Raw genomic sequence first — 14,520 nt, 5'->3', positions numbered from 1 at the left:
AGAACAAAGCAAATGAACTGAAATAGATGAGAGATTGGTTTTTCCATTTTTTTTTCTGTTACAGTCATTCAACACATTTGTTTAGGTTTTTTGGTTTTGTTTCGGGGATTTTTTTTTGGGCAGAAGGAGATAATGTCACTGGTACCCAACTGTTAATCCACAAACAAAAGCATGTTGCTTTTGGTAAAAATATTACATGCTGCACCTAGAAGAACCCACTGACAAAAGAGGTTGTCACGCCCTTCCTTTTCCACCCTTGTTTCCATGACATGAAACTGACATGACATGGATAGCACTCTGCAGTCCATCAGCTAAAGCTCTCCCTTACTTCCCCACACTCTACATGGGATTATATACTCACAAATGCCCTCTGAGACAATATGGGACTTGGTCTCACTAGTTATTGATATTTGTGAGACTCCTACACTGCTTAAATGATTTGTTTACTGGAATTTTATATTGCAGCTCACAAAGAAAATCATTCTAGCTCTGGTTTGGCGGAAGGATTAGCATCTAACGTCAGTGGTCTAAACCCACTTGTGAATAATGAATCATTGCTTTTATTACAAGAATAGGCTTATTTTAATGGTATCATAACAATCTCCAGTTTAATAATTACTCATTCAATTCAAAATGTAATGGTTATATATAATTTGTTTAAGGTAAAAAAGAAAAATCTGTGAGGAAATGCAATGATGTAAAATCAATCTCAAGTCTAATTTCCCTCTGAGTTACATCAGTGCAATCAACTGAAATTATTTCATCAGGGAGCTACTTTCAATAAAGAGTATCAATAAAGAATGCTTATAGACATTTTATATACCCATAAAAATTGTAAAGAACATAAATATGAATATATACAGCAATTCTGTTAAATCTTATACCTACCTAGAGACTACGCAATAACTTCAGGGATAAAAGTGCTAGCTGGCAAATTAAAAAACATCTTGGAAACCAGAGATTTTGGCTAAGATACTCTGTAAGTGTATTCACACCTTGCTTCTTTTCTTGAAGTGCCCAGTGATGTGCACAACCTGACATAGAGATGCTGCACACTTGGTACAGTTAAGCATAAACAGTTCACAGAGTAACCCAGACCCACCAGACAGGTGTTCATCTGCCAGCAGTGCCCTGGCTGCCTCCATCCATCCCAGCAGTGGGGTCCTTTGGGACTGCAAACCCCTAAGGGTCTACATTGACTTCTGCTCTCATGGCTGTGCCACAGCCCCATGTCTGGAAGACATAAAAATACCTGTTTTACCTCTAAGGAATTCACAAATGAAATCTGACCCTGATGAAATTAAATAGATATTTTGCCTTTAACATCACTGAGCTCATTATTTGATATTTTTTCACTAAGATTTATACCCATACTTAAAGCACGAGACCTGACTGAGCTTTTCAGACCACTGTTACTGTGAAATACTTTCCTCATAGAGGACTGAGCACAATCTCAACTGAATAGCCTGCTCTTTCTGTACCTTTTGACACAACCATAATGATGTTACATGGGTTTTTCTGCTGTTGTCTGTCATTTTGGTCAAAACAGATTTTTTACTTTCATTTTTAGTAGTGTCTATTTTGTTTATGCTAATAAGCACAGCATCCTTAGTGAATAGCAGAGACAAAAAATACTTGTGACAAAAATTTTCATTCTAAAGTTCATTTTATCCTTTCCCTTACCTACTCTGTTCTCATATTTTCTTTCATTCAATCAAATTTTACCAACATACTGCTGTGAGCAAGTGCTAAGTTTTATATTTGGCAAGTGCTAGGAGTTTGGAAGAAGAGCACAGCTGGAGTAGTTATAATGAAACAGCATTCTTCTGCACCAAAGTGATCTTGATGCTGATGAAAAAACCAAAAACATTCACAACAATATGGTGTATATTTATACCAGTTTAATGAGGCTCTATTCAAAAATCCAGCTGTGAAAATGTGATTAATCTATATATGTAGTCTTCCAGTACTAGAAAGTAAATTCTTCATAGGAAATACTGATTTCCACATATTACAGATTGTATCTTGTCACTTAATCATTTCCTGGAGAACATTCACGAGCATGTAAGTACACTTTGGAGTTTGAATATGCTGCATGGGAAGCATAGCAGCTACTAATAAGCAGCACTTCATCACTGCAGGGCTGAGCATCTGTATAATTCTAGTTCCCGAAATTCTTTGTTTATTTATGTATTTATTTATTTATTTAATGGGGGGGCACTCCTCTTCACTTTCATGTCTTTATTCCTTTTTAAAATACTTTTTACTTCAATGGAAAATTTTTAAAGCTAATACTGAATTACTTCTGTAGGTGGTGCCAGAGATGTTTTGATGGTTTTTCTTGCTTAGATTTTACTGTGTTTTAAATATGTGAAACATTTGGCTTGATGTCATACATTATAGTTTTGGATCTCTCCTTGTAATCTCTATGGGTTTTTTATCAGAAGATAAAAACAACGGTTATGCAATCTGGAAAGCAGTGGATTACCATTCATGTTCTCTGCACTGTGGTGGCATACTGTATTTGCAGAAGGAACCTTCTAAATTTTTAAGCAAGAGCATGGAATCTTTTTAAAAATTTCTAATATTCTAGGTCATCCAAATTTTAGGTTTATGTCAAAGTTAGAGACTTCATTATGAATATACCAATTTCATTCATTCTGTACCTTAGGTTTGATGTTGGTGGTTTTGGGTTTTTTTGATTGTGGTGTCTTTTACGTTGGTTAGTTGGTTGGTTGGTTAGTTGGTTGGTTGGTTGGTTGGGTTTTTTCTGTTAAAGGAAAATGCCTTTTCCTTGAATTCACATAAAAAGTGACTGAAGGGTTGGGGGACAATGCCTTGAAGACAAGAACAGATACAGCCTGTAGATTCTATTATTATTTATTTGTATTCTAACAGAGTTCCCTGGGGCTCCAGACACTGAGCTAGAAGTGTGACAAAGGATAAAATAGTACCATCACATTATTGACAGGGAACAAGAGCCAGAGGAAGCTGGAAGGAGCCACAGGAATCTGCAAAGGTAGAGAAATCTGTGTCCCATGTATTGAAAATGCCACATGTAATGGAACTCTCTCATCTCATAAGAGGAATCTGCACTGAACAGAGAGGCCTGAGCTCCTTAAGCATTCTGTGCTTAAGCAGAGGACTGTGGTGTGTTTTCCCTGATCCAATGACGTTATTTTCTAAATAGCTGCACAGCTTCCAGAGGAGGTTTGGAGTGTACCACCTTTCTTCACTCAGATCCCCATGGAACAAGCTATTATTTAATGACTAAGGTCTTCTGTGGAAGAAATGTTAAAATCCCCTCATTAATTCATATCTCCAACTCCTACCCCAGGCAGCTCTGTTACTTTGCAGGATTGATCCCCAATTTTCCTGCTTGTGAATTATAGTAACTTTTCACTTAACATGGTCATTGTGAAACTAATATATCAAATATCAATGAAAAAATAAGCTTTTTTTAAGGAAGTTCTTAAAAGTCACCTAGATAAACCAGAGTTAGTAAATGTATAATGGACCTGGAAAAGTACAGTATGCGAAGAGAGACGAAGGACTACAAGATTCCTTTTCGTCAATAGAAGGAAAAGAAAAGGGGACTGGGGAATAATGCCATATGTGAAAGAAGCATGTAAACTACACTTTCTCTCCCTGTGAAAGCAGGCTTGTAATTAGAGTTTTCTGGTTTTCCTTAAGAGGTAGGAAAAAAGAAGTGCTTAGGTTATGGTTTACTATGCACATTTGAATTAAATATCCTCATCCCCCCAAAACATGTCAACAGCAACAAAGGTTGATGTTAACAAGCTTTTTCATCAGGGAATGCCTTCTCTGTCTGAACACAGGACTGATGACTGAAGTAGCATTTCCTATGGTTGTTTGTTGCATACTTATTTTAATAATTCATCATTCACCTGGATATGTATTTGACTGTATTGAGTTTGGGGACAGTCAAGGAACACATCAGGCTCTCCAATTTTATATATTTATTGCCTGTAATAGGATGATGAGATGGGAATTAATAATAAATAGGCACAGCAATGCCAAACATAGAATACCAGACTGACTGTTTCACAATGGAGCTTTGTCACCCAGAGCATGTAAGTACATTAACAGTTTGTTCACAGACACATCAGTGGAATAAGATATAAGTGAAAGGAAAGAATTACAGTAACAGCAGTCAAACAAAAGTAAGAAAATAGTAATCGGTATGTTTTGCCACTGTGAAAGTGACATCAAAATGTCTGATTCCAATTGTTTCAAAATGAGTATGTCAAAGTCTTCAGAGAAGAGACAGAAGCTAAATAAGGTATATTTTGTCTCTTCTATGCCATGGTTCAGGAGAAAATCGAAGCAATAACATTCCTGACACTGTGCTCTAAGACTCTATACCAGGTTCATTCCTGTGAACCTGAAATAATTCTGGAACCTGTGAATTTATTTTCAAAGGTAAAACTTTCTTTGCAGGACTTCAGCAGACAGGAACTCTTCCTGTACTGCCATCCTCCAGCAAAAAGCTATAACTGCAGTCTCTTATTCCTTGCTTCTCTGACCCAGTAAAAGAGACATTGAGTAGACTGAATTATTTTCATCTGTAATTGGTGCCAAATGTAAAAGTTAGGCTTACAGGCAGCCTGTCTGACCCCAAAAATCATAGGGCCACTGAGCCATTTATGTTAGAGAGGAACTCATAAAATCATCCAGGCTCATGTCCTTAGAGTAAGGGCCATCATTAAATTGGAGTTGTTCAAGACATTGTCCAAGTAGGTATTGAAAATCTCCAAGGATGGAGACTATATAACCTTTCTAAGCAGCCTGTTTCAATGTTTTATTCCAATTTTTAAAAAGAAGAGGGTCTTATAACCTCTATTTCCTTAAACTACGGTTACAAAAGCCACCTTTTCTTCTCACTTCCTATTCACAGTGCATAGGCTTCAACATATAAAATATGAGATGGTGCAAAAGCCATTGACAGACACATTTGTTGCCCGAATGCTACATTTAAAAGTTCTGTGTTGATAGCTGTGACTGGAAGCAGACAATCCTTAGGAATGTTTGTCTGTTATCTGCTTGAGCAGGGAGGTTGGGCCAGATGACCCGCTGTGGTTCCTTCCAACCTGAACCATTTGGCAATTCAGGAATTCTGTGACTAAAAGAAGTTCTGCTTCCTGATAGTCCAGAGATCAAGGTGCAGCTGCCGCTGTGTAGGCTATAAATGTTATTGGCTTGGCTTACTATGCCATGGCACATGCATAGCTCTTCTGGAAGAGCTATAGACTGGTCCATGACTCCCTATTGCCTCCTCCTCTTACTGAACTTAAGAAGTTGTTCCTTTTTGGGGGAGGAGTTGATAGCTACTTCTTGTTCCACCTGGCCTTGGAGTTGTTAGAAGAGCTCTAAAAAATGTGCCTTGAGCTTCCTTTACTTTGGAGGGACTATAAGCCTTCATAATAATAAAAAGATTGCTCTATTGCTATTAAATCATATGTATTATATTTCACTGCAAATATATATTTCTATTCTGTAAGTGATAAATAATACTGTATGGGTGTCTTTTAAGCATATGTGCAAAAACTCCATAAAAGAATGGTGCCAATTCTTCCTGCAGGTGATCTTAATGGTTCCATGAAGACTGCACACCCTTAAGTTGGAACATATGTCTCATACACCTATAATGCTTTGAAGCTAATTTTTTTGCATAAATATATTGGGAGTTAAAACATGTAGCGCATTAAGCAACGGCATTACTGCTGCTGACCTATTAAAATATACTGTCTAAGAATGAAATGTCACAGTCTTAGTCTATCCTCAGAAGAATGTAAGTGATAATGAGCCTAGTAATTTAGCTATCTTTATACCAGTAGATAATTTGCAAATAGCACATAAAGCACAACAGTGTGCTGCTATTTTACATCTTTGCTCTCACATTTGCTCTGCTCTGATGAGACAAGTCATTGTAGTGAGAGTGGTTTGCAGAAAACAGGGAAATGTCTATTTATGAGTTGCATTGTATAATACACACTTTATATTCTGGGTGGCTGTAAGACTTGTGAAGCAATACTGTTCACACGGTTCCCTAAATAATTCTCTGTTGTGATGAGCTGACAGACTTAGCAGAGTGCATTACTTGAAAGAGTAAACATCGAAAAGCCTCCAGGGGTTCTCTCACTTCATTCATTTTGCATTATCCCATTTAGCAATTGTAGTTACATCTCTGCAGCCCTAATAACTGCTCAAGTGAAGTAATGTTATAGTTCTAAAAGACATGAACCTACTGGGCCAAACATAATCATATTCAAGTTCCAGTGATGGACATGCAGACTAAAATGTATGTAACAGCAAGGGGATATGAGCTTGCCAAGTAATCAAAGCAGACCAAAACTGACTCACTTCCTGATACAAGCAGCTAAGGCTTGGATTTTTAAAAAATTGCATTCTGTACAAAATTATAAATAATTGCAATTCACATTAACATACCCTGAAATGGAAGCTCTTCTGGCTGCTGCTTGGGAAAGTTTTCTTTTAAGACTACAGAGCTTCAACATTCTAGTTTGTTTATTGTTAAGTCAGTCTGAAAGGGTCCTTTGCTCAGTTGCTGCTAGGAGCAGTAGAGCTGCACTGCATTCATATTTGGCACCCTCACTGAGGTGGAAGCTCTAGAGAGGTTTGTTAAGAACTGTGAGCCTGTGTGGCTCAGGAGAACTGGAACCAGCATTGTTTCATTACTGCTGGCTGTGTAACACTTGAGTCCACCTCAAATATTGCCATTGTGCTTAAATAGAATCAGAACTTCTACAGCAAGAACAAGCTTGTGGAGCTAAGCTCAAAACAGGGCCAAGACAGGAATAAGACTAAATAAAACATAAAGAGCACTGGATATTTTAAAGGAAGTTTACATGTATGTAACTTGGGTTTATTTCTGTCTCTTTGTTCTTTTAGCTAAATCAGCTTTCTCTGTAGGTTAAAACTAAATATCAACCGTTCACATGAATCTTGTGCTGGAACCTTTCCTTTTCTTCATTGGTGCTTAATCATGCTAAGCTGTCAGGTGGGTAAGGAAAGAGTAATCAGAGGAGGCTGGAAAAGGAAATCTGTAATCTTGGTAGAAAAACTTTGCCCAGAAAAGTCCCTACAGCAGAGAAAGCTTATAAATGCCTTGTGAGGCAAGGCAGAAAAAAGAATCACTGAGCCTGCAGTGCTGGATAAATAGGCTTCTGTAAATGTTAGGTTCATCTATCTAGACCAGAAGTGTTTAACTCTTTATTTGCAGGAAATATCACAGCACACCTTTAAGCATAGTTTGAACAACTTAACTTGCTCCAGTTACTCCTCATCTCGTGTTTTAAAATCCATGAATCAGATCCTGAAGCTCTGCCAGGTTGCATTGACCAATGGATCTACCCGACCTGCTGATCAGCAGAGTCACACATCCCGTGAGCCTCTTGGCTGACCAGCTGTGGGATGAATTTTATAAATGATGAATAAAACTCTTATTTGTACCTTACCTTACTCCTTTGAGAAAGCACAGATCAAGGCAGATATTAATGGAGCGAAACTGCACAAGTCATGACAATTATTTTAGTGCATTGAAGTTAGTGTATTTACTTAAATTAAATTTCTTATGGCAGGGTTTAGTGGGACAAGGTATTTGTTGTTGTACCAGTAGTACTTTATAGTTAAAAAAAAAGTTGTCCTTCTGAGGCTTTGTTAATAACCTTAAAGGAAACTGTATAGAAAAAGTAAGTTTATTAAGAATTAAAATACATAAAAATGTGGACTTTGGAAACTTGCATTCAGAATAAAAACACTTCTTTGGATTAAACTGAAGTATTGTAACACAGGAGAAGAGTATTTTGCAATGTTAGATAAAAGCCAGGACACATGTATGTGCAGTCTGCACTTGAAGGATCAAACTCCAGAAACGTCAGCTTTGTTTCAAAGTAGAAATATGTATGCATTCATGAAGATAAACTCAAGTTTTTTGACAAAGCCTCTCAGCACATTGCTTTAGTATGAATAAATAAAAGTAAGCCAAATGCATATTTAGAAGCTGTGAAGGTGGTATCTTGGAAAAAAAAATTAAATGAAAGATAAATATCCTAAATTTTTTAGTCCAATCTATAAAACCGCTTTTAGTCACTGATATAATCTTTGCCACTCCTATTTGTATGGAACTAGTTAACTGCAAATTTTCTTTCCTTTTAATTGATGTATGTAAATAACTAAATATTTATTCCATTTCATATGCTATATCTCAAAGGGTTAGAAATAGATGTGAATGAAAATACCTTCATACTCTTTCTAGTCTGTTATATTTTAGTAGTAAACTGGGGCTACAAAACATGCTTTTTTGGCAACTTTCCTCCTTTTGGGGGTACTATAATAGAGAGAGATAGAAAAAACACTCTCTAGTAAACCAAATTAACGATGTCTCTTCCAAATGCTGGGTTTTAACAATTTAGAGTCAGTCTTCAACCTATGCAGGGTTTATAACCATAATAATTGGTTCTTCAAACTCAGAAGGCTACAGAAATGTTTATCAAGTGTTTAAATGATACTAAGCTTTGATGTAAACGATTAATTAATTTTTAGATATTGTGATGAAATGCAGTGACAAATTGATAATACAACAGTGTAAAACAAGGATCACTTTTTGTTCTGTAGAAGATTTCTGAATTATTACATTATTCACATAACTTCTCAGCAAGATGCCCACAACGCAGGGTACCAAATCGTGGATAATCAGGAAAACACTTTATCCTTTACTAAACTGATCAAATAATATGATGAATAGCAGAAGACTGCAAAGTGCTGAGTTACTATGGTGATAAAGGTGATATAAGGACTTCTATAGAATGGTAGATGATATAAAAGCACAGGGAATTCATCTTATTAAATATGCACCAGTCAAGCTTTCTGCTTTGTGTTAGCTTGCTCACATGCAGTCTCATATATTCCATTTTTTAATGTCCTTTGGGTAATTACTTATTTATCTCATACAAATCATCTAAGTAAACACAGGTTTAATATAACTAGTTACTGAAGTTTATATACCTCTTGGGCTTTTAGTGTTGTCTGATTAGATTAAGGAGAAGAAAAACATACCAAAAAATCCTAGTTTTCTCAAGTTTCCCCTTAACTCCTATAATTAAGTCAGTAGTATACATATTTAATAACACTTTGCTTTTCTATGCCCTCATATATGGTTGAGTCGTATTTCGAATATGTATATTTTCATAAGATTAAAAAAAAAGGGAGAAATGTAGATTCACACTGCATATATTGAGCTCTGTCTGTAAAGACTGACATAAGAATAACCTGACGCCATAAGGGATAAACAAATCTGGCTTTTAATACTAACTCAGGTTTGAACATTTATGCTGTATATACAATTGAATTGAATTCCCTCTCATAGCCAGCACATCCCAAATTATAGCTGAGGTTATTCTCTGAGGTTGTGTATATCAGTAGTGGTGTCACAGTGCATATAGAATAAACTGATTGTCAGAAAACTGGATCATGAGAAACACATATAATACATTATCTTCCCTCAGTCTGCTGCAGCCTGCAGACTTAGTGAACAGGCAAATGGACCTGATCTGATTTCTCACCCCTTTCACTCAATCCTGTAAACAAATCAAATGGAGCAATTATTAATTTACCATTAAGTAATTCACATTACTCTCTTAGACCCTGTTTGTTTCTCATTTCTGTCATTAATTTTCAATCCCAGTTCTGTACTCCTCTTAAATATGGTGTAGTGTTAAATTTTCTCTTGGAAATTAGCTCCAAAAAATTATTATCCCATTTTAAAATGTTTTAATTAAAACTTTTCAAGCTTTTATTGATGTCCTTAACAGAATCTTGCAACATTTGCATCTTCCTTCAAAAATATTTTTAAGTAGTATTGCAACAAACTTCCTGATCTCCTATATATATCAAAGTAACACTCTCTATTTTAATAAGAAAAATGTCAGCTGCTGTATTACCAATCAAATAGGTTCTTAGAAGATCAATAAAATGTTATTACATTAGTAATATAGAAATTTTAAATGCAAAAATGATATTAAAAGTTTTATATAATTTTTGGACACCTCTCAATATGAAAGGTAAAATAATGTAATAAACCACCATATATAAATATATATACAGTCATTAAAATTTTATTTGTGGTAAATATAGCAATAATTACATTATGGTGAAGAAAAGAAAACATACACACAGGTTTTTGTTCAGTTTGGATGAAGACATTGAAGACAAGCATAGGGACAAAATATTTCTATGTCCTTTGCTTTTTGAAAAATTAACATTATCACAGTTTTTTGGTACCTGTTTGAGTTTTTACTTTTTAGAATCTAAACATTACAAAGAAAAATAGCAAGAGAGATAACTGGAAATTGAATCCTTTTATTCCTAAAACTATGTATAGAAACCTAATTTCCAGATAGAGGAATTATAGAATTAATCAGACCCTGTTTCATTAAATTCCCAGCTCAAACCTAGAGTTGCAACCACCTGATCTATGAAGCTGTAGGTGGGTTTGTGATTCACAGGATCAGGTCCTAAAAAATCAAACTTTCTTTCCAATCCGTTTGGGAACAAATATACTGAATATCCTCTTCTTACCTGGAGTGAATTTCAATACATCAGGCTTTCTGAAGACGTACCTCAAATACTTGAAAACCAAACGCATTTGCTTTCAAGGTTAAATCACTGCAGTATAGATCGCAAAACAGTTTTCAAAAGTGATTTTGACTGATAAATCAGAGCCATTTCAAGGGGTTCTTTTAGTGCTAAACTTTGTATCACCTCAACAGTTTATGGTAATAGTGTTATTGAAATATCATCTGTTATTAAGTGGATAGAAAATAAATGGATGGCTTAAATGACTCACTGGAGGAAGTTAGTTGTTTTGGGGGTTTTTGCATGTGCTATAACGTTTTAACAAACAGTTGCACCACTGAGAATTTGTTGGGATAAGCAGTCTACTTAGCCAGCCAAGCTTCAGGCTTCTAGACACTTATTACCTCTTTGATTGGATTTTGTTTTCTTTACTGCGTTAAACTTTTTAATACGGATTAGCAGTGGAAGAGGACAAAAGTAAACAAATCATTATGCTCATGAGATTGTGAGGGACAAACACATTCATCATTTAAAGGACACAGAACAGGTAATGTGGCACAGTGTGATCACGTATGCGATAGGGAACAACTACTGTTACATTTCACAAGCATACAGACTCCAACTTCTTGTTAGGATTTTGAAGTTGTAGCATATTAATTTGCTGTTATGTATTTATCAAAGCATGACTTGCTGTCATCTTGCTGTCAGTTAGAATTATCTTTCAAATATTCACCTCTGCTGCATTCCTTACGACTCGCTCTGATACAATTCTTATATTTACTTACCTTGATAATCTCATTCTATCTGATTCTGGTGATAGAGTTGAAGGAAAGACGCACATGAATAATCTTATGAAATCATAAGTTCATAGTAACCATAGTCTGAAAATGACCCCAAGAAATGATCTATTCCATATTCCTGCTGTTAGGCAGCCCTGTCTAAACTTGTTTTACCTGCACACCCCAAAACTAATAAACATGTAAGTAAACGTATTTAACGTAGGATTTCCTAACACAAGCAGTTTTAAACATGGGTTATACCTTGTTGATAAAGTACATAACAGTGTAAGATTTTCAAGCACAGGAGTTGTCACTTCAAGGTTACTGGAAATAAAAGAAAAACTGATATCCATTTTCTCACTATACTGGTGGCCACACTGCAATTCCATTCTTACCTGGAATTCTGTATGGACTACTTCATAGATATGAAACCTTTCCTTATAGTTTACAGGATTTAATGCTGGATAACACACCTAGCAGAAATCAAGGTATTGACTCCATTCAAATGCACTTTAGAGACTGGTGAGGATATTGCCATCAGCCCTACTGGGAAAGCCATCTGAGAGGGCTGTCAAAGGCACGGAGAGCACCTCTGTCAGCAAGTACAACAGGGATGTTTTAGAAACTCCCAAAGGTATTTCTTTGCCTCATAGTAATCACCTATGCCAAGGAAAATTTAGGTTTCATAACTTCCTGTGCATAATAGTCTAAAATACATTTCCATGGTGCCCTACTCTCAAAATCTAAACGCCCTTTAAAATTAAATAAATATTAATTTTGGTATAGCTCTGGCAAGAGCTATTGTGTAGAAAGTGTGCAGCGAAGATTAAATAGGACTTGATTTAAGGGGAAAAGTGAAAATCTGAGAGGGTTTCTTTACAGAGTATTTGCTCTTTAAGGTAGGTGAACTACTTAACAACTGCCTTGAGCCCTTCTTTCCTGCCCCTGAGAAACATCCAAGACAGATGACAGGCCTGAAGTAGTGGTACCAGGTAAGACTCTCATTCCTAAAGCAGGATCACAAAGATTCTTTTCTGTTGGCTGTAAACCCAGGATTTTTTTCACACAAAACAGTACACACAAAACCCAAAGGTTCAGACACTATTTTTCATTATATGCCAGAGTGTCAGACAAGTTCTTCAAAAAGGGAAAAAGAAGAAGCTATAGTCCCATAAGGTAATGCATCCTTCTATACTTCCAATACCACCAAAAAGCAGCAGCTTTCTTTAAAGCTTTCTTTACCTACTCGTTCTCTTGTGCTGAATTTGAAAAATCTCTAGGTTGTAAGCTTTCTGGAAATGGATTAGCATCTGCAAAGCATGGTGAGTGTGGAAGGAGCTTTTTTCAATTGAAAAAACCCCCAGTAATTTTCCTAAATTCCCAGCTAGCTTGACTTAATATGTCTATCACATAAAGGATGATCCCAGATGCTCACAGGTAGGAGGCTTACATAGCTGGGTCTGCTCCCACACAATGAATTTAAAATATAATAAGACTCTTTTATATTCTTTAAATTTTCAAACAGCCTCAGAAAGAAAACATATTTCATGAGTGGTCTTACAATTTCAGTTTCATTATCATTTTAAGCTTTCCAGCCAGCAATGTTTTCATCAAGCTGATTAAATTGCTTCCCAGTAAAACTATTCATCCCTTTAAAAAAGTATACATCCCATGATTATGAACTCCTGGGACTCAGCTCTGACCACATGTGCAGGAAAGGCACAAGCTCCCTGGGCTGGATGCAGCCACGGTGGTGACAGCAGATTTGAGTGTGACACTGAGCACATGCCTTGCCTATAAGGTATATGCTGAGATTGTTCTCCCTTCCCTGCCCTGGTAAATCTATCAATGGATTCAAGCCCTTTTATTTCCAGAGGAGTGTCCACATGGGCCCTCAGTATTCACACCAAGCACAGTGGTTTGCTGCAGGAAAAGTAGGTGGATGTTCAGTGATTTATGAGGACACCCCATTCCCTAAACTTTAGGTTTTACAATTTCAAAGGCAACAGAGCTAATCTCCAAACTTTATTGTGGAAAAAGTTCTCTTTAATTCAGTCATAGTTTTGCCTGAATTATTTTATAGCAATTGGTCATGTCCCCAAAGCTTTGCATTAAACCTTACAGCATTTCTTAAACCAATTTTAGGGACAACAGCTGCACTATGACATCCGTCAGCAGAGATCCACAGAGCTCCCCTCTCATTCATGGCAAGCCACAGGTGTACAGCCATCCCTACAAATGAATCTGCAGCTCAAAAAGTCCCTACAGGGGTATGTCTATACCTCTGCTAGTAAATAGAATGGGTTCTCTGGCCCTGAGGACAAGTGATATGGAATGGTTTGCATCCACACAGCTAAAACCTTGTGTCCCCCCAGCAGGGCAGTACTGTCCATAGAACAGTTTCATAGGGTGGAACAGCCCCAGGCCACCCACGGGCTGAGCCCAGGCACTCTGTGAAAATGATGCCTGCAACAGAACAAAATCATACAAAGTAGTGCACTAGCATTAAACACTGCAGATATCCACTGGACCAGCAGCTGAGCTTAAGCCCTGTCTCTGTTTTGTTCACCATCACCAATACCACCAACAAAGCCCAGTTTACTCGTACACACTCCTGAAGGTTTGTTAGTAAGCTCAGGATTCATTCAGTTGAAGCTAAAAGCTAATTATGTGTGTTTATATAAAAGTTATATGTGACACTGAAGAGATTAAATATTCATTAGGACAGCATGAAAGGATTTCCTTTATGCCTAAATGAAATGTTTAAAAATAAATGAACAATGTATTCTAAAAATTAAATACCTGTTTTCTCCAACCATGTCCCACAGCTTAGTTATGCAATTGGGAATGCTTCATTTTAATTTTGTGCATTGATTTCAGATGGCATTAATAAAATATTTCCTTTTACTCTAAATTATTAATAGAATTTGTTAACACTGACATGCACCTGGAAACTTACAACCATTCAATATACCACCTCACCAAGAAATCAACAAGAATATTTCCCAAATGGGTTAGTGATAGACTCTTTTGCTAAAAATCTGCATTTTTAGTTATACAACAAATTCTAAATTCTTCCAGAACACTCCCCTCTCCCCAGAACCAGCTTAGTCACATGTATTTC

The sequence above is a fragment of the Lichenostomus cassidix genome, chromosome 3, assembly GCF_008360975.1.
Source record: "Lichenostomus cassidix isolate B80296 chromosome 3, HeHo_3.0, whole genome shotgun sequence".
In the NCBI taxonomy this organism is placed as follows: Eukaryota; Metazoa; Chordata; class Aves; order Passeriformes; family Meliphagidae; genus Lichenostomus; species Lichenostomus cassidix.
Note: the sequence above shows the minus strand (reverse complement) of the source record.